Raw genomic sequence first — 22,527 nt, forward strand, 5'->3', positions numbered from 1 at the left:
GGATCGTTGTGTCTCCGGGACACATCCCCACCCCAAATGGCCCAATGAGAGAACTTGTGATTGACTATGTAGACATGATAAAACCGATTAACCAAAAAAGGTACATTCTTGTCGTGGTGTGTCGATTTTCAAAGTGGGTGGAGGCTTGCGCGACTAAACATAAGGATGCTGCCTCAGTGGCTAAGTTCTTATGCCGTGAGGTAGTAAGCCGTTACGGAATTCCAGATAAGATCTCGTCAGATAATGGAAAAGAATTTGTGGACAAAACTGTACGTTTAGTACTCCAACAGATGGGGATAAAACAGCGTTTCGGGTCCGTTTACCACCCTCAGAGCCAGGGGGCTGTGGAACGCATGAACGGGGTACTTAAGAACAAATTGGTTAAGATCTGTCAACACACAGGTCTAAGTTGGCTGAGCGCGTTACCGTTAGCACTGATGGCGTGTAGATCAAGCGAGATCTGGGGCCTGCGTTTAACTCCGCACGAAATGTTGTTTGGCCGATGTATGGTTGTGCCCGGATTGCGCGCAGCAGGAAAAGGTCCGAGTTTGGATATTCTAGACCACGAGATGCGTGAGTACGTGAAGTACATGTCAAAGCTCCACGGGGCAATCTATGATTATGTCTCTAGTAAACGAGAGACAGAGGAGGAGGAGGATAGGCGGAATGCTCCCCAGATAGTACCAGGAGACTACGTTTATGTCAAAGTGTTCAGACGCAAGTGGTATGGTGCGCGGCGGGAAGGACCGTACGAGGTCGTAAGAGCTACGGAAAGAGCTCTACAGGTAAAAGGATCTTCAATGTGGTTTCACCTTTCGCATTGCGTAAAAGCCCTGCAAGATGGGCAAGAATTGGAATCCGAACCCCTGTTCAATGATCAAGAACAGGAGGAAAAGCACGACGAAGGGGAAAAGGAAGACGATTATGGGGAACCAGACAGGGGCGAACATGATGGTCCCTCTAGGGGAAATGAAGGATTTTTGCAGGAGCCAGACAGAGGAGATCATGAATTGGAATTGGAAAATGATGATTTTTCCTTTGTGGATTTTGGCGGAGTACCAGCAGCGGAACCAAGGACGCTGGAGGAGAGAGCGATTAGCGCAACTGCAACGAAAGAGCCACGGCCAAAAAGGGTTATCAATAGACCTCAGAGGTTTCAGTGAGGATAACTGGTAGAATTGCAGCTAAGAGGAAGTAGACCTCAGAAGGTCTTTTGCGAAGGAGAAATTCAGTTTTTTATATGTTTATGGTTTAAGTCTCCTTCGTTTTTTATTAGAACTGTTAGTCTTATATTGGTGTGAGGTAAATCTTTTCTTGCAGAGTCCATTACACAAATAGACACAGGTGGTAATTACATGGATAAATATAGTCTTAAACGAAAAAAAGCTGAGAATGGTACGATCATCTCTTTGCATAGAGAGACGGACCTAGACTGGATGTCATAATAATAACTGATAAATGTGTATAACTGTGCAAGAAGAAGAGGTAAGTGAAATTTTGGATTTTTTAAATTTTTGGAAATTTTTAAAAATTGTTTATATGTTATGGTAATCATATCATTTTTGATTTTGGAAATGTACTGGTTACATAATGAGGGTAGACCCCTCAGAGAAGGGATTGTCGTAAATTAATTGAATAAAAAATGTACGGTACAGTAAGGTTAGTGTAACTCAGGGGTACAATTCCCTGACTGTATTACTAGATATGATACTTACTACCACTACCTTTGTACTTAATATTCGGCCACCCAGTACTCGGCATAAATATATTATGATGAACACTGTCACGTAGATGAAACGGATCCAACACAAATGTACGAATTAGAAATAGGTCTTTATTTCTACACAGCGATGGTGTGTAGAGCAAGCACTTAATCAAATCAATCACATTTATGAATGGGAATTAGTATGCACTTTTATGGCAAGAGTATTCGTCGGTATATCAATAGAGAATGTCCAATCTCTGAAGGCGCAGGTGGTACATATACGACCTGGAATAGTTTAAGGAATAACAGCAATGATACTTTAATGATTATATACTGGATACACTAGGGGGGGTTAATCCGGTCGCTTGTAAGCCGACAGGAGTAGGAAGGGGGGGGGGGGTAGAATCCGGCTGCCTCATCCGGCCAAGGGTATCCCAGGTGAACCCACTGTAGTGCCGTTCAATGCGCCGGCGATCCTTGGACCACAGATGAAAGCAGGTGGACTCTTTGTGGGCCGGCGTCCTCCGGTCCACGGAGGAGAGACGTGAAGCGACCTCGTCTTGCAGAGCGTCTCCTCACCTTGCGTCCTCTCCAGGGGGGGGGGTTCCAACACACGGCAGTGTCGGGGGTCTTTATCCATGGAATAATCAACGTATACAAAGCATAATCCGTGCCTGGGAAGGCGGGCTGTCGTCGGTAGAATAATCCGGTATACAGGTCCACTCGCTCGTTGGCTCTGGGGCTCCTCGGGTGCAGCTTCACGTGGGGTCAACCACCCTGGATAAGCAGCCAGTTTTCTGCCCGAAACGATGGGGTGCTGACTACGGTAGTATTCTCACCGCACGAAGCACTATATATTAACAGACTATTATTAGCTTAATAGACTACGTCCAACTCGATGATATAGTGCCAAATATGACTATTCAAATATTAATATACACGATGTCTCAATACCGATGGTAGGCGAACTTGGCCTTACTCCCACACGTGGCGTCGCGGGGAGGCTTTACGTCTGTGACTCTATTGGAGGGTAAGAAACTGGACTGAAAAGGAAGTCCTACTTTAGTAGCGCAGTATATATACGCACTATGAACAAATAGTCCCATTAGTGGTGCGGTAGCCAGATTCCTACGCGGAACTAGGACTTGTTCGTACATGTTGAGCGGTACGTTTGAACTGGGTCTGAGGGGTATGGCAGCCTGGCACCAAGGTCTCGACCAATAGTAGAATGGAGACTATTATGGGATGTTCAGTAGGCTAGAATGGATATTCAATGTATATTGTACAAGGAATATACAAGGGATATCAGGGAATATTAGAGAATATACAAATACAATTAAATATATATATATAAATAAATATATATATTCGGTTTAATCTGGCCCTTCACAACAGCCACCCCCTGATTGGTCCCAGACCTAATCAGTTAAACAGAGACAGATTAATCGCGTTGTCTATTTACACATAAGGGTTTGCTGTAGGGGTCAGTCAACTTCACAAAGTCATAGGGTTATAGGGTCATGGTCATCATCGATTGTGTCTGGGAGTCGGGGCAGTTCTATGAGCTTCGCCACGGGGCGGGTGTAAGTGCGACCCTGGACGAGCACTTCAGCTGCTCGGACCTTGCCGTCGGCACAGGTGATCACTTTGCTTACGCAGCCGGCCGGCCACATAGCTCTGGGCAGTGATTGATCAATAATCATGACGACTGTTCCTTCTGTCAAATTGTCTCTCTCCTTTACCCACTTCTGGCGGGTCTGTAGAGACGGTAGGTAGTGCAGTAGGAAACTGCTCCAAAACTTGTCGGCTAATACTTGGCTGTACCTCCACATTCGTCGGCCGTTCGCTTCTTCAGGCCGGTACATTGTCTGGGGTAATGCAGGATCTAGCCGCCCCATCAGGAGTGTGTTGGGGTCTGCGGAGATAACAGTGCTCAATCCACAGAACACAGGCTTCTTATTCTCAGCCTCCTCCTGACTGGCTTCCCTCGGGATAGGCGTGGGCCACTCTCCTTCCGGGAGCTTTAGGAATGCTGGGCCGTCACTGTAGACATTGCGACGGGTGAGGTCATCCAGGGGGATCCCCCGGGTGATGACGTCAGCTAGGTTCTGTTTTGTATCAACGTAGCGCCACTCTGTTTCTCTGGTTAACTCTTCGGTTAAGTCTTGAATATCGGTGACTCTGACTCCCACGAAGACTTTGTACTTGCATGAGTCCGATTTGATCCAGGCGAGTACTGTCGTGGAATCTGACCACAGGATTGTTCTAGACACCGGTATGGTGAGCTCACGTTGGATGAGCGTGGCTAGGTGCGCTCCGGCTAGGGCTGCGCAGAGCTCTAGACGTGGGATAGATTGTTGCTTGCGTGGGGCTATTCTCGAGCGGGCGAGGACAAATGCTGTGTAGATCTCTCCCCCCTTTTCTTGGGCCCGCAAGTAGGCTACTGATCCGTATGCGACCTCTGAGGCGTCACTGAAGACGTGTAAGTCCATTTTACATGTCTCTGGCCTCACCGTGGGTGGGAAGTAGCTTCGGCGCATATTAACGCCTGGGAGTGAGTGGAGCTCCATCTCCCACTCTCTCCAGGTGGATCTAAGGTGTGCGGGAATGGGGTCGTCCCAGCCCTGGTCCTTGTCCCACAATGCTCGTACAATCATTTTTGCCCTGGTGGTGTACGGTAGAATACATCCTAGCGGGTCATATTGTCGGGCGAGTGTTGTGTACACACTCCGTCTGGTGGTCGGCGCCGCCGCCGGCCTTCCCTGCGCCGTAGTCAGGGGCTTGTGTCTGTAGTGAAGCGAATCTGTTTTGAATCGCCACACCAATCCCAGGGTCATCTCCTGGGCTTCTCCCGGGATTGTAGCCATCCAGGTCTCGCTGCTGGCTGCCTTGTCCTCGGAGGAGAGGCTGCGCAGTACTTGCGGATCGCTGCTGGCCCACTGCCTGAGATCAAAGCCGCCTTTGATCAATGAGGCGCGGAGTTTAATCAGGAGAGCCTCGGCTTCTTCCTGGGTTGAAAGGCTTTGTAGACAGTCTACGTAGAAGCTGTTCTTTACGCTGTGTCGGACCTCTTCGTCCGCTGCTGGGTCCTCTGCTACGTGTTTCTGTAGTGCAAATGTAGCACAGCAGGGGCTGCACGTCGTTCCGAAGGGGAGGACTTCCCATTGGTAGATGGCTGGGTGCTCATCTCCTGGCTTCTCTCTCCATAGGAACCGTAACAGGGGCTTGTCCTCCTCTACTAATCTCACCTGCAGGAACATTCCTTTAATGTCCCCGCTGATGGCCACCCTTTCCTGGCGGAAGCGGAGTAGAACGCCGAGTAGGGAGGGGCCGAGTGTGGGACCGGGCAGTAACTCTTTATTCAGATTTTGGGATCCGATCTGGTAGCTGCAGTTAAATACTATGCGGTCTTTACCGTTGTGATGGACCTTGTGGTGAGGCACGTACCACGATTCAGTGGTCTGGTCAGCCTCTTTAATGTCCATCTTTGTGACGTGTCCCGCTGTGATGAGCTTCTCAATCTCAGCGCGGTATACACTCTCTTGGGCGGGGTTCTTGGCTAAGCGCCGCTCCGTGTTCAGCAGGTACCGTTCTGTGGCGTCTGTCTTGGCGTGGAAAGTAGGCATTCCTTCTCGCCGCAGGAGTGGCGTGGCGTATCTCAACACGCCGTTGACCGGGACTCTCTTGGTCCCTGTCTCGAGGAGGTGAATGGCGTAAATGTCATCTTTAGAGCGAATGTCTTTCTTTCCGTTCTTAAAGGGCATTTGTTCCAAGGTCCATAGCCGCTCTACGTGTTGCAGGAGTGCGGTTTCTCCCTCTGTGACTCGGGAGTGGAGACATCTAGTGGCTGTACTTCGGTTGAGAGATTTGGCGAGCGGGCCTTGGAGAGTCCATCCCAAACGGGCCTCGACTGCTGCAGGACAGCCTCGGGGTCCGGTATGAACCCGGTCTATCGGGACAATGAGGTCTGCATGGTCGGAGCCTATCAACAGGGTCGGCATATGGTCTATGAGCGGGATCGGTAACTTGCGCAGATGTGCATATTTCTCCATCAGCTTGGCGACGGGGTATGTGTACCGCGACAGTCCTATTTCTTGGCTGGTGAAAGCGTCTGTAATCTGGTACCGTCGCTCAGGCTGGCCGCTTGCTGCGATAGAGAATGAGACATTCTCGCCCTTTATCGTCTTCAAATCTCGTCTTATTGTCCGAATTGTCATTTGGGTTTCGCTTCCCCGCAGCCCTAGCTGGGCCGCAGCGGAGGCGAGCAGAAGGGTCTTCTCGGACCCGTCATCGAGGACGGCGTAAGTGTCCAGGACTTTATTCTGGTAGCTTAGTGTCACACGCACTACTTTTAGGAGTACTCGGGCTCCACTGCTGCTGGCGGGATCGATGTACATGACGCTCGCTTTGCTGCTGGATGGTGCGGGTGAAGGGCGCCGTCTGTTACTGTCGTGAAGTATGTCCAGATGGGCTCCATCGCACTTGGTGCACCTTTTCTTTAAGCGGCATTCGGCTGCCATGTGTGAGCGCGCACAGCGAAAACAGCGCTTGTTGGACTTTATCCATTGACTTGCTTCCTCCGCGTTCAGCTTGGGGAAGGAGTCACATTGCGCTAGCCAGTGTTCTTTCTCACAGTAGGGGCACACTATCTTCCACTTCTCCGTTCTGGAGGGGGTACTGTGGCTCCTGCTGCTCGGTACTGACTCCGATTGGTGCATCACAGTCACCGATCTTCTTCCATCATTTAGTCGTCTGGTTCCTTCTCTGGAGCCAGGGGTGCTCCGTCCGAATGTATCTAGCCGTAGGCTGCTGACTTCTCTCGCCAGGAAGTCCGCTAGATCGAGGAGGTTCGGTTCGGGGCCATTCGGGTCTCGGTGGTCTCTCTGTCACCTAAAACGCTCCTGTCGAGCGGGCGGCAGCTTCTCCAAGATCCTTTCCACATTTGAGTTGGCGTAAAGTTCATGCCTCCCCTTCTCTCTCTGCGCTCCCAACATCCCTACCAGGGACTGCACTCTGATGGACAGGTCGTCCAGTGCTCGATTGTCTATTGCTGGGGGTAAGCGGTCGATGTGTCGGATCTCCTGGATCACGTAATCCCATATGCGCCCATACCTCTGGTCCAATGCTACCAGCGCTGCTGTGTATGGGGTGGTGGAAGTCGCGTAGGCGAGCGCTATATTATGTGCGCGGGGTACCTTTAAGTGCTTCAGTAGGATGGCGTATTTATGGCGTTCATCCAATACATCCACCAACATGGTCTCCAGACACATGCGGAGTTCTGTATACTGGGCCCGGTTCTCTTGGGTGAAGTCGGGTACCATAGGCGTGCCAATGTATGACGCTGACTGTGGATACATCGGCGAGCGTTGGGGGAGAGGCCTCCTAGGCGAGTCTCCTCCCGCTCCTTGGTATGGGCTGGTACCGGCAGTGTACCATGGCCCGCTTGTCCAGGTGCTGTTCCTCGGTGCGGGTCGTGCGTCGTGCTCACCCGTGTATAGAGTCGGGGGTCTGTAGCGCAGCTCCGCGGGAGTATAGCCTGGGCTGTACCGGACCTCCTGGTCCGGTAGAGTACTGTGCTGTCGTCGGGCGTGGTTCTCCTCCTCTTCCTCTTCGTCTTCAGTTAGGTCATCCAGTGCTTGTAGTCTCTGGTTTAGCCTCTCCACAGGATATGCTGCTCCTTCCCGGTTGCTAGGTCTCGCTTGGACCGGTGGGGGGAGGTGGTCTGTGGGGGGTATAGACCTCGTCTGTTGGTCAAGTTCAGGGTTGTTTACTCGGCTAGGGGATGCCGCCCTGGAGGTGTGTCTAGACGAGTTCCTGGAGCCTCTGGCGGAGGGAGAGGGTGTTGTCCGTCTGATCAGCTGTTCTATTAGTTGCGCTTGCTGTCTGTCGCGCTCTGCGTCCCGTAGAGCACCAGCAGCTTCTCGCTGGCTGTCTGCTCGGTCTCGGGCCACATTCTCTTCCCTCTGAATGCGTCTTATTTCTAGACGTATATGCTCTTCTTCGCTCCGCTGCTGGATCTGCAGTCGGTCGCGTTCAGCAGCGGCGTTCAGGCTGATGAGGAAGGCCTGCTGTAGGGTCCTCTCTGCCTCGCTGGGAGAAGGCGGTTGTATAGGGGAGCCTTCCCTCGGGGTACTCCTTGCGGAGCCTTGGAGCTCTATCTCCACGGTGCTCTCCCCGTCTTCTTCCGTGCCGAGTTCTCTCTCGGTAGCGTTGTATTCCTCCCGGGACTCATCGGGGACTACTTCTTCAGTACTGCCGGGGTGTGAAGTCATGTCTGGTTCCCACTGGTCCCCACCGTGAACTTGGTCAGTTACATTAGAACCCGTAGGGGCCTCTATGGTCGGGGTAGTCTGGGCGTTGGGGTTAGACATACTTTTACTTTCTAGTTTTACCGCGTTTACTGTTAGTAGAAGACTAGGTTGTTGACTGACAGCGTAAGCCTCTAAGTACTGAGGGAGCCGTCGTTCGCGCTGCGGGCGTTGGTTAGGAGGATCGTTTCGTGGAGTGTTCATCATAGGCCATTTCAATATTAATAACACTATATTAATATTACACTAATTACCATCCGGCTCGAAGGACCAATTGTAACTGAGGGGTACAATTCCCTGACTGTATTACTAGATATGATACTTACTACCACTACCTTTGTACTTAATATTCGGCCACCCAGTACTCGGCATAAATATATTATGATGAACACTGTCACGTAGATGAAACGGATCCAACACAAATGTACGAATTAGAAATAGGTCTTTATTTCTACACAGCGATGGTGTGTAGAGCAAGCACTTAATCAAATCAATCACATTTATGAATGGGAATTAGTATGCACTTTTATGGCAAGAGTATTCGTCGGTATATCAATAGAGAATGTCCAATCTCTGAAGGCGCAGGTGGTACATATACGACCTGGAATAGTTTAAGGAATAACAGCAATGATACTTTAATGATTATATACTGGATACACTAGGGGGGGTTAATCCGGTCGCTTGTAAGCCGACAGGAGTAGGAAGGGGGGGGGGGTAGAATCCGGCTGCCTCATCCGGCCAAGGGTATCCCAGGTGAACCCACTGTAGTGCCGTTCAATGCGCCGGCGATCCTTGGACCACAGATGAAAGCAGGTGGACTCTTTGTGGGCCGGCGTCCTCCGGTCCACGGAGGAGAGACGTGAAGCGACCTTGTCTTGCAGAGCGTCTCCTCACCTTGCGTCCTCTCCAGGGGGGGGGGTTCCAACACACGGCAGTGTCGGGGGTCTTTATCCATGGAATAATCAACGTATACAAAGCATAATCCGTGCCTGGGAAGGCGGGCTGTCGTCGGTAGAATAATCCGGTATACAGGTCCACTCGCTCGTCGGCTCTGGGGCTCCTCGGGTGCAGCTTCACGTGGGGTCAACCACCCTGGATAAGCAGCCAGTTTTCTGCCCGAAACGATGGGGTGCTGACTACGGTAGTATTCTCACCGCACGAAGCACTATATATTAACAGACTATTATTAGCTTAATAGACTACGTCCAACTCGATGATATAGTGCCAAATATGACTATTCAAATATTAATATACACGATGTCTCAATACCGATGGTAGGCGAACTTGGCCTTACTCCCACACGTGGCGTCGCGGGGAGGCTTTACGTCTGTGACTCTATTGGAGGGTAAGAAACTGGACTGAAAAGGAAGTCCTACTTTAGTAGCGCAGTATATATACGCACTATGAACAAATAGTCCCATTAGTGGTGCGGTAGCCAGATTCCTACGCGGAACTAGGACTTGTTCGTACATGTTGAGCGGTACGTTTGAACTGGGTCTGAGGGGTATGGCAGCCTGGCACCAAGGTCTCGACCAATAGTAGAATGGAGACTATTATGGGATGTTCAGTAGGCTAGAATGGATATTCAATGTATATTGTACAAGGAATATACAAGGGATATCAGGGAATATTAGAGAATATACAAATACAATTAAATATATATATATAAATAAATATATATATTCGGTTTAATCTGGCCCTTCACAACAGTTAGGGTTTTAAGGAGACATATGGTCACAGCTTTTAAGGAGGAATGACGCTCTAGTCAGAGAACCATACCAGAGACAAGTCAAAGCAAACAGCAAGGAATGCACTTTTGTTTAGGGTTAGATTACCGTTTCCCCACACCCCACTCAGCGAGGTCAGTAACGTCATAAAAGCCTACCCCTCCGACAGTAGGAAGGAGGGGTTGGTGTATTTTTAGGGTAAAAACAGACCAGACCATGGTGCTACCCCCCCTGTGTCAGTTTAAGTCTTCTGCCAGGAAGATAGATAAGATGGTTAAAGGGTCACATACCTTAGAAAGACAGTAAAAGACAGGAGGTGGTAGATTGAGTGGAGATAGACCCTGAGGCTGAGGAGGAAATGACATGCACCTGGTCCAAACAGATTATGTCTTACACAAATGCAGAAAGTTAAAACTCTAAATAAGAAAGTTATTAACCAAAAGATAACTATAGGAGAGACATCAAGAAAATACAAGCAAAATGACACTAAAAAGGAGACTAATTGACCACTGATAAATGGAATTAACAGACTCGCTGCTAAAGAGAACAACACATAGGTTTCCCTCCATTTGGAGACTAAGATAGAGGGTGAAATTGGATCAAAATGCTGGAATACCCACTAAAGAACATTAATAAAATAGGAGAAACATATCATTGTCAAAGAAATAAGATTCTAGTTAATTTAAGACTAATAGTTAAGACTATTACCAGCGGGAGACCAAGTTAAACAAAATAGGGTTTAGAACTTAAACTAAAGTAAGATTAAAACAACAGTATTACCTTTTCTCATTATACATTGTTTATGAAATAAAATAACTATGGAGTTTTGCATCAAACATTGTACACATGTTTTCACAGAAAAACTGTGACCTCAATTGTCTAAAATCTGAATTATACTATATCATGTATAGGATTAGATAGTCTAGCACAGTCTGGAATGTAACAGTAAAAAGCATTTAGTAAAACTAGAATAATAATACTGTATTTCTCATCTGTTGGAAAGTAGTGTGTGTTAAGAAAATGTTAATACTATGAATTGAAAAGTGGGGACCCTGATGTAAACACGGACAAAAGGTTTTTCTCTGATCTATATCCCCTTGGCAGAATTGTATGTATTGTGCTGTGCTGTACCCATTCTGCAATCTGTTAGCAAAGTATTCATTCATTTATTCAATTAAAATTCAATGTTAGTCCGTTTCATTACAAGGAAGAACGAGCCGAAAATAGTCAGTTCACTTCCTTATTTGGTCAGGGAACCCAGTTCTTTCGTGTTAAGCCAATTAGAGCAGGAACCGGAGTCTCTGTTCTGTGACATCACGGGGCAGAGACTCGACCACTGGGCGGGGTTTGGGTGAGTCCTATATGTACCACAGGTTGAGAGACGTTGAGGATCATGCACGGAGACGAGAAACCACGAGGACGCACGGAGAAAGCCGCTTGAGACGATCCCAACCCGCGCTGAAAACTATCCAATCGAGACGTGCTGCAGACGCTGTTTTAGACATAGAGAAATTGGCAAGAACTTTAAGCTGTCTGTTTAAACAAATAAACGACGGCGAGACTGTCTTTGTACCGCAGCGCCTGGCTCCGACTCCAAATCTTTTATAAGACATTTGAACAAACGTGTGAGTACAATTAGCAGAGATACAGTAGCGATCCACTATACGATCCTGAGACTTTAGCAAATAGAATCATTGAAAAGACACGTTAATATGATTCATATCTATAGTGATAAATGACACAGCTAACATTAAATAAGCTTGTTAGTATACTGTATGTGGAATGGAATATCTTGCCATTGAACTAAAAACAGAATCAACTATTATTGTCACAATATACCGCCCGCCTAGACACTCACCAATATTTATACAGGAGCTCTCTGAACTGATCTCACTATGTGTTACCGGATATGATAAGGTGATCCTAAATGGAGACCTGAACATCCATTTTAATAAGAAAACAGACTCCAAAACTATGGAACAAAAAAATCTACTGGATAGCTTTGACCTAATACAGCATATAACAAATGCAACTCACCGGCTTGGGAATACACTAGACTTAGTTATAACAACAACTGGGCTAAGCATAACAAATATCTCAATAACTGAATTACCTCTCTCCGACCATCACTGTATATTTTTTGATACTCAAATAACCCTTACTAAAACAAAAAAAGAAATCATAGTTAAAAAGAGGCTCCTAAACGACAAAGCTGAATCAAAGTTCATTGATCTTATCAGACTACATGAACCACACAATCATGACAGCTCTCTAAATGAAATGGTAGAAAATCTCAATGATGCAATGTCATCTATATTAAATTCTGTCGCCCCATTAAAAACGAAAAAGAAGAAAACTAGAGCCTCGCCCTGGTTAAACTATAATACGGTCAACAAAGAAAAAAGGAAATGTCGTGCAGCGGAGCGAAAATGGAGAAAAACAAAAACCACCATATGCTGTGATATATACAAAGATGCTTTAACTGCTTATAATAAAACCATCCGCTTAGCAAGGAAAGATTACTTCTCTAAAATCATTACAGAAAATGCTGGAAACTCCAGAATCCTCTTTTCCACTATTAATGTACTACTCAACACTGCCCCTACACCTCCTCAGTCATCAACGGTTAAGTGTGAAGAACTTGCACTATTCTTTAACAACAAAATAACCTTGATCAGGGCCAGCATTACTCATGATGGAAATAAAGTTGATTGCGGCAAACCGTGCAATGTAACCATGAGAAGTTTCACATGCATCACATTAGATGTACTCTGCAAAACTGTCTCAGAATTTAACTCCTCCACCTCAGACATTGACCCTATACCTACAGCTTTCTTCAAACGGGTATTTAATAGTGTTTCAAGCCCTGTGCTAGATATCATAAACACTTCCCTTAGGACTGGTATTTTCCCGGATGCCTTTAAAACAGCAGTTGTAAAGCCATTACTAAAAAAACCTAACTTGGATAGTAATGAAATGGCAAATTATCGTCCAATATCCAACCTACCATTCATTAGTAAAGTACTTGAAAAGATAGTTTCAGTTCAAATAAATTCCTTTCTTGAAGAAAACAACATCTTAGAAGAATTTCAGTCAGGATTCAGAAAATATCATAGCACTGAAACTGCCCTCACCAAAATAATCAGTGACCTCAGACTAAACTCTGACGAGAATAAGATCTCCATCCTTATCCTGTTAGATCTCAGTGCAGCATTTGATACAATCGATCACGATATTCTAATCGATCGTCTTGAAAACCATGTCGGTTTCTCAGACCATGTGCTGGGCTGGTTTAAAACATACATCAGAGGGAGGAAATTCTATGTTAAACTAGGAGATCACATGTCTGATATATACGACAACAACTATGGAGTTGCACAAGGGAGTTGCTTAGGTCCTTTACTCTTCTCCCTTTACATGTTACCGCTGGGTGATATCATCAGAGAACATAATGTAGATTTCCATAGCTATGCGGATGATACACAACTGTACATATCTGCTGAACCAAATGATACAGCGATTAGCTCCATTACAGACTGCTTACTGGCAATAAATAAATGGATGAGTAAGAACTTCCTGAAACTAAACGAGAACAAAACTGAAATTCTAATTATCGGCTCCAAAACTAAAAAAGAATAAATAATAGAATTAATAAAGAACCTGGGGGGACTAACCCCTTGGATCAAATCTGAGGTCACTAGTCTTGGGGTTATCATAGATTCAGAACTGAACTTCAATTCTCATATTAGCAAAGTGACGAAAACATCGTTCTTCCATCTCAGAAATATAGCAAAAGTACGACCATTTATTAATCAGAACGATGCTGAGAAGCTAATTCATGCATTCATATCTAGCCGGTTAGACTACTGTAATGCACTTTTCACAGGTCTCCCTAAGAAAACCACAGAGAGGCTTCAGCTAATCCAAAACTCTGCAGCCCGACTGCTAACTAGAACCAAAAGGAGAGAGCACATTAGTCCAGTCCTAGCCGCTTTACACTGGCTTCCTGTAACATTTAGAATTGACTTTAAGGTCCTTCTCCTTACATACAAAGCTCTAAATGGACAGGGACCTAGCTACATCGCCAACACTCTAATAAATTACACACCAGCAAGAACACTGCGATCATCAGCTGCTGGACTACTAGAGGCTCCCAGAAGCAGTCAAAAGAGGATCGGTAATGCAGCCTTTATCAACTATGCCCCAAAACTATGGAACAAACTACCCCAAAACATCAGGGAAGCCAACTCGCTAGACATCTTTAAAAGACAGCTTAAAACCTATCTCTTTGCTCAGGCATTTCACTGATAGATATCTGCTACCACCTAGTGGCAAGAGGAAACATCAGGGATATCCTGACACAACTTGTATTTATTCTTACCCTGCCTACTCTTTTACACTGCCTATCAAATTCATGTGTCGGTTATTGCACTTTTTACTTCTTACTGATGACTATTTTTAAACTGAATCATTTTAAACTATTCTTATTATTTGCTAGATCCAAATGTGAAACACTGATTATTTATGACTATTTTTAAACTGAATCATTTTATTCTTATTATTTGCTAGATCCAAATGTGATACACTGTGATTATTTGTTCATGAATTACAGGAGTATTACTGAATAGAGAGCCTATTAGGATGCTAGATCCTAATGTGAAACACTGTGATTTGCCATATCTTGCTATGCTCGCTCATGCCTGTATTTTGTATGTCCGTTCTATTTTATAATTTTTTGACTATTTTTAAACTGAATCATTTTAAACTATTTTTACTATTTGTGTTACTGAAAACTGTAAGCGGAGAGCCTATTGGGATGCTAGATCCTAATGTGAAACACTGTGATTCTACCTGTCTATCTTTTTATGCTCGCTTATGCCTGTATTTTTTGCTGTTGTGAAGCACTTTGAACTGCAACCTCTGTATGAAAAGTGCTATACAAATAAAGTTATTATTATTATTATTATTATGTGACCAGACGTTTCAGGCATTTTGTCCGAACAAATATCTGTGAAAAAAACAAAAACGTCCCGGTTTTCAACATTCACTACCAAATTGTTCCGGTTTTAACCAACAGAAAAACATAAAACAATGTGCTGCGCATCAGAATTCCAATGCAGGACTTGTGTGTATGTGTGTCAAACAATGTCACTGTAATGACTGTTGCTAGCCAGACTATGATGCTTGGCGGTGGCTGGTAATCGGAAAAAGGTTCCCGGTTCGATTCCTGTTCATCCCGGGCAGCGTGTTGAGTTGTCCTTCAGCAAGACACTTAACCCCTAACTCCTCCTGATGAGCAGGTTGGCACCTTGCATGGTCACCTCCGCCGTCGGTGTGTGAATGGGTGGATATGAGAACAAATTCACCATTTTAGTCTGACATAATATACCCATGATGGATTAAACAAATACTCCTGGCAGGGTGAAGATTTTTTGAAAACTTAGTTTTTAGAAAACTCTGAGCTTATGAAGAATCATAATAATAATAAAACATTTTATTGCAAACCATCTGTAATGTCCATGGTTCACATAGTTGACTTTATGTTCATAATGTTCAGTGAGCTTGGTAATGTTTAGTTCTGACCTATAGAGGGCGCTCTATGTTTTACTCCTCAAGAGCAAGACACTCGGGTGATCTTGTCATTGGAATACGGGGAAGCAGCGGGAGTATTGTCATTGTGGTAGTTCTAGCCATAACAGCAGGAATGTGTCTGTAAGCTTGAAAACGTTCATAAAGAGTCAAACTGGAATCAATGTGTCGGAGCCTTCATTCTAAAACTTTACACTGGCGACGAGGAGTAAAAGTTATATTTTTGCATAACCATGGCTGCTGCATTACCATCGTTCCCTACTTTTGATACAAGTGACGATCACAGCTCATCTATCCGTTGGAGAAAGTGGATACAGCGTTTTGAAAATTTCATTGTTGCGTTGGATGTCTAGGATGAAACAAGACGACGTGCGATGCTTCTACATTATGCAGGGGAAGGTGTACAGGATATTTTTGATACACTGTCAGACACGGGTGACGCAAAAGACTATAATAAAGCTAAAGATAAACTGAGTGAGTATTTTTCCCCTAAACTCAACGTCACATACGAGACTTACAAATTCAGACAAGCTATACAATTGGCTGGAGAAAGTCTCGACTCTTATCACACCAGGCTGCGACAGCTAGCAGCAACCTGTGAGTTTTCTGATATTGGAAGAGAGGTCAAGACGATGATTATCCAGACGTGCACATGTAATAAGCTGCGACGTCAAGCATTACAGAAACCGGAGATGACGCTGACTGAGCTACTATCACTGGGTAGAACCATGGCACTTGCCGAGACTCAAGCATCAGGAATGGAGCAAACACGACACAGTTCGGCTCAAGGAAACATGGGGGAAGATGTTTTGGCTATGAATATGGGGAGGGGAGCTACAAATAAAAGATGCTATAATTGCTCTGGCACTTTTCCCCATCGTGAAGAAAGACCGTGCCCAGCGAGGGGGAGAACGTGCAACTCCTGCGGTAAACAAGGACACTTCTCAAAGTGTTGTCGTTCCAAACGACCACAAGGGGGCACCAGAGACCGACATGAAGTGCATTATATGCACACCAGTGACAGGGAAATCACACCGAACTCAACAAATGCAGACAGAGAATATTCTGAGGAGTATCTGTACACACTTTCTCAAACTAAATCAGACCTCCCACATGCAAACATAAAGGTTGGTGACTGCAAAATAAATGTGATGCTGGATACAGGGGCAACTATAAATATCATTGATTAGGCAACTTACCAGAGACTGACATATAAGCCCCCACTCACCAAATGCACTGTTCCCATATTTCCCTATGGCTCTCGTAAGCCACTACCTGCCCTGGGAAAATTCACCTCGCTGGTGGAGTCCAAATCACAGTTCACAACTACAACATTCCATGTGTTACAAGGAAATAATGGCAGTTTACTCGGATATGACACTGCCAGTCAACTTGGGCTAATCAAGATTGCCAATGCCCTTCATACATCCCCAGAGCAGCAGGAACAGCTCACATCTCCACGACAACCGGTCGACATACAGCCCACATCAGCTTGCAAACAGACAGAAGCAAATACAGTGGATGATATCCTCACTGAGTACGATGGTCTATTCCATGGATTGGGCAAGTTGGATGGGGTCCAAGTCAAGTTGCACATAAAGAAAGACGTTTCTACTGTCACACAACCTCATAGAAGAGTGCCGTTTCATGTGAGGAAGCGGATTGAAGCTGAACTACAACGCCTGGAGGATCTCGATGTGATTGAAAAGGTTGATGGCCCCACTCCATGGGTTTCTCCGATAGTTGTTGTTCCAAAGCCAAAAGACCCGGAAGGTGTGCGTATATGTATGGACATGAGGGTACCAAATTGTGCCATCGAAAGAGAAAGACATCTCACACCCACAGTAGATGACGTGATACAGGCACTCAATGGAGCCAAGTTATTCTCAAAGCTGGATTTAAACAGTGGATATCATCAGCTAGAACTGGATCCATCCTCACGATACATCACAACATTCTCCACTCATGTAGGGCTACGACGTTACAAGAGACTGAGCTTTGGGGTCTCATCGGCTGCAGAGGTGTTCCAAAATGCCATTCAACAGGCCCTGGATGGCATTCCAGGAGTCATCAACCTCAGTGATGACATTCTGGTTTTTGGGGAAACCAGGGCTGCCCATGATCAAGCTCTCAGGGCAACCTTTCAGCGACTGAAAGAAAAAAACCTGACTCTCAACAAGGCCAAGTGCTCATACGCACAGACCACTCTTGACTTCTTCGGATATACGTTCTCAGATGGAGGTTTCTCTCCAGATCCTAAGAAGGTTCAGGCGATTCATGATGCTTCTGCCCCGACCAATGCAAGTGAGATACGCAGTCTCCTTGGCATGGCAAACTACAGCGCCCGATTCATAAAGGATTTTGCCACAATAACTCAACCCTTGCGAGACCTGACAAAGAAATCTGCTCATTGGACGTGGACCGAAGAACACCAGAGGTCTCTTAATGAGATGAAACGCAGCCTTACTAGTGACGCTGTGATGACCTACTTTGACCCACACAAACTAACTGAACTGGTTGTTGATGCAAGCCCAGTAGGTCTTGGGGCTGTATTGGCACAAAGGAACAGTCCAAATGAGCCGGCCAGAGTGATACGCTATGCAAGTAGAGCACTGTCCCCCATTGAACAAAAGTATTCACAGACAGAACATGAGGCCCTTGCTATTGTCTGGGGCTGTGAACATTTTCACATATACCTCTATGGTGCAGCCTTCACACTTGTCAGTGATCACAAACCATTGGAATGGATTTTCAATAACCCCAAATCCAAACCACCTGCTCGTATAGAGCGCTGGAGCCTGCGTCTGCAACCATACAACTACACAGTCTGTTACAAGGCTGGCAAAGACAACCCGGCGGATTACATGTCGCGCCACCCGACACAGGTATCACACATCTCTCACGCTATGTCAGACGACGAAAGACAAGCTGAAGAATACATAAACTTTGTCACTGAAAATGCTGTACCCAAGGCGATGACACTGCAGGAAATTCAGGATGCAACCACAACTGATCCCACTCTACGTGAAGTAATTCGACTCATTAAAGATGACTCTTGGAGGTTGCTGTCTGACAAACGGGACTCTATTGATGGAGTTGACAGATCTGCTCTTGTGTCGTTCAAGAAAATAAAAGATGAACTGACAGTGACTGCTAATGGTGACACTGTACTGTGTGGCACAAAGATTGTCGTCCCCCACTCTTTACAAGTCAGAGCAATATCACTTGCACATGAAGGCCACCAGGGGGTGGTCAAAACTAAGAAGCTGATCAGGGAGAAAGTCTGGTTCCCTGGAATTGACAAGCAAGTGGAGGCAATGATAGCTGGCTGCATCCCATGTCAGGCTGTTGTGCCCAACCACACACAAGAACCCCTCTGCATGTCTGATCTGCCATCGTCACCATGGGAAAAGGTTAGTGTTGATTTCTGTGGTCCATTCCCCTGTGGGGATTATCTTTTGGTAGTTGTTGATGAATATTCAAGGTACCCAGAGGTTGAGATTCTTCAGTCCACGTCAGCTATCCCTAAACTCGACAAGATATTCTCAACACTGGGAATTCCACTGCAGGTCAAAACGGATAATGGCCCCCCCTTTCAGAGCTCGGAATTTGCAGATTTTGCAACATATTTGGGTTTTACACACAGAAAGATAACTCCATTGTGGCCTCAGGCGAATGGAGAGGCAGAACGGTTCATGCGCACCTTGGAGAAGAATATACAGGCTACACATGTTGAAGGTCGTCCATGGAAACAGACTCTATATGCATTTCTACGCAACTGCCGTGCCACGCCACACTGCTCCACTGGGATGGCTCCAGCTGATGTGCTGTTTGGTAGGCCTCTGAGGATCAAGCTACCCACGCCCGCTGTCCACTGTCAGTCCCCGACTGATGCAAAAATACGACGAGCAGATGCAATGGCGAAGGACAGGATGAAACATAATGCGGAAAGGAGGCGCCATGTGGTTCCTTTGGCTCTGAAGGCTGGTGATAGAGTTCTCTGTCGTCAAAAGAAGGAAGGGAAGCTATGCCCTGCTTATGATGACAGCTAAACGTAACAATCATGTCATCACCAGAAACTCATCCCACTTTAAGAATTTACCTAAGGTGGATGATCACCACTCTCAATCAGCTGACATGCAAGGTGTCATAGACTGGACTGAAATAGATCCTCACCACACTGCAGAACGTTTATGCCCTGACAGCCCCAGGCCACAGCCACCTGGTCACAGGTACCCAGTGAGGGAGAGCAGAAGACCCCCATCATACCTCACTGACTTTGAATAATGTGCATAATGTAATAATGTTCTAAAATACATTGTTGAGTTCAACTAATGTGTAGTTATTGTTAAAGAAAATAAATGTAAGGAAGGAGGGTTGTAATGTCCATGGTTCACATAGTTGACTTTATGTTCATAATGTTCAGTGAGCTTGGTAATGTTTAGTTCTGACCTATAGAGGGCGCTCTATGTTTTACTCCTCAAGAGCAAGACACTCGGGTGATCTTGTCATTGGAATACGGGGAAGCAGCGCGAGTATTGTCATTGTGGTAGTTCTAGCCATAACAGCAGGAATGTGTCTGTAAGCTTGAAAACGTTCATAAAGAGTCAAACTGGAATCAATGTGTCGGAGCCTTCATTCTAAAACTTTACACCATCCAGAATGTCGCTGCTAGGATCCTGATGAGGGTGCGCAAATATGATCACATCACCCCCACCCTCAGATCCCTTCACTGGCTCCCCGTGGAACACAGGATCGAGTACAAGGTGTCCCTCCTCACTCACCAGTGCGTACACGGTGGTGCCCCTGCCTATCTCAAGGAACTCCTCACCCCCCAGTCCTCCTCACGCTCCCTCCGCTCCGGCACAGCCTACCTCCTCAAAGCCCCCAGGACTAAGCTGCACGCCATGGGCGATCAAGCCTTCTACTCTGCCGCACCCAGACTATGGAATGCTTTCCCCATCCACCTGAGAGCACCACAATCCGTCGAGGCTTTTAAAAGGGGCCTAAAAACATTTCTTTTTAACAAGGCTTTTGCCTGAATCTTTCTTTTACTTTTATTTTTACTTCTATTCATTTTATTATTATTTTATTTTACTTTTATGTTCTTCCATTTCATTGGTTGTTTTATTCATTTTAATTGTTTTTATTCATTTTAATTGTTTTATTCATTTAACTTTTTGTCTATATCTCCTGTAGCACTCTGAGATTCTCGCGAATATAAAGTGCCGTACAAATTGAATCTATTATTATTATTATTATTATTATTATTATTATTATTATTATTATTATTATTATTATTATTATTATTATTATTATTATTATTATTATTATTATTATTATTATTATTATTATTATTTATAAAGCGCTTTTCAAGAACCCAAAGACGCTGACAATGAGCAAAACTAATTAACAGAGAAACAAAGAACCACAGGGAATAAGCAACAGGATGAAGACAGAGGACATACAACAACGGGTAACAAGTAACAGATACAGAGTCCAGTAGGGGAACAGTCAGGGAAGTAAGGAAACCGAGGGGAGGGAGGGGGGGCAGGAGAGGGAGAGAAAGTAGGGAAGGGGAGGGGAGGTGGTAGGTTGGAGGAGCGTGGTTATGGGTAGGGAAGGTTGTATGCTTGGGAGAACAGGATCATGACTAATGTCTCCGTCCACAAAATATATGTATGGATCAGAGCTGAAGCGGTTTCGTGAGTAACTTGAGTTACTCGATTACAAAATATATTTTTCCTCAAGGCCCGATTGAACCCACAGCGCACTGTGTTTCACACGGACAACAATTACTGTCGCACGCTCCCGCTGTGGAATGAGAAAGTGAAGATATTTCAGGGGAATAAGATGAAGAAGACTGAGATAAGACTGAAATAGCGATGAGCCAAGAGAGACAGGCCTTATGCCAGAAAATGTCAGAAGTTTGGGATCATTTCAAGCTGAAAGAAAAGAAAAACTCAGTACAGTGTGTCTAAAATTTAACTAGCACCACAATAGCACTTTGCCAATGCTTCAGCATCTCAGCCGAGAGCATCAGTGTGCACATCCAGTCCACAGAGCGGAGCCGACACGAGGTAACGCTGTCAGTAGCATTTAAGGTAAATCTATAATGTTATGATTGCTAGTTGAAATTATGGCTAGTAAAGAATGTACGTTAATGTTAATTATGGCTACATGTAATGGCTGGTTAAGAACCTAAATATGGTGGTTAGTTATTATGTTAATATATCTAAGATATCTATGTTGCTCAAGAAAATAACCATAGAAAATAAAATGCTGCAGTCAAAGAGACCGGTCATATTTTCTCTTTTGTATATTTACTCTTGCTCTCTAAAGCTATTTCTTATCCGATTACTCGATTAATCGATGAAATAACAGGTAGAATACTCTATTACTAAAATAATCGATAGCTGCAGCCCTGGTATGGATATTTTTTATTAGGACCGTGGAGAGCTCCCTGCCGCCTCCCATCCAGGTCATTTCATGTGAGCGTTTTTGTTTTGTTGGACTGAGAGATTTTCACCCTCGGTGTGACAGGATGTTTTTTTATTTAAAAAAAAATGTGCAGTAACGTTTACAGCGAGTGTCTGAAGGAGTCGTCTGTCAACAAAGATGCTGTTAACTCTACAGTACATCTACAGTATATCTACTGTACATCAGAGAACAAACGCATTCGCAAAACGGAACAACATTCGACGTCACCCAGGACCTCGTCTGCCGGCTCCGGGCTGCATTTTTTGCCATGCAACCAATACCTTGTTGGATTACTTTCCCTAACAACCAATTCTTCATGAACAAGTACTTATGATTACTTTCCCTAACAGATTCTTCACGCATGTTGCTGTGTATGTTTTCACCTGACCGCCTATCATGCGATTGATGTGTTGTTGAATATAACGGATTGACAGCCTTAATAACAACAATAGAGGACTCCTCCACCCATTGGAGTGGACATTTGAATAATAAACAAAGGCTCTAACTGTTTTAAGGGTTAAGTGGCTAGCTCTATCTCCTTCTCTCTCTCTCAATCCTGCTCGTCTCCCCTGGGCATCGACTAAACAAGATAATCCTTTGTTTCCTTGGCTTTACTGTGGCCTGACCGGCTGGCAGCCACCAAAACAGCTTATAGACTTAACATCCCTAGAGCCCTTTCTACTTCCCTTACCCGACCTGAAGCTTTCTAGAATGAGTA

The sequence above is a fragment of the Notolepis coatsorum genome (genome assembly GCF_963971535.1).
Source record: "Notolepis coatsorum genome assembly, chromosome: 11".
Classification (NCBI taxonomy): Eukaryota; Metazoa; Chordata; class Actinopteri; order Aulopiformes; family Paralepididae; genus Notolepis; species Notolepis coatsorum.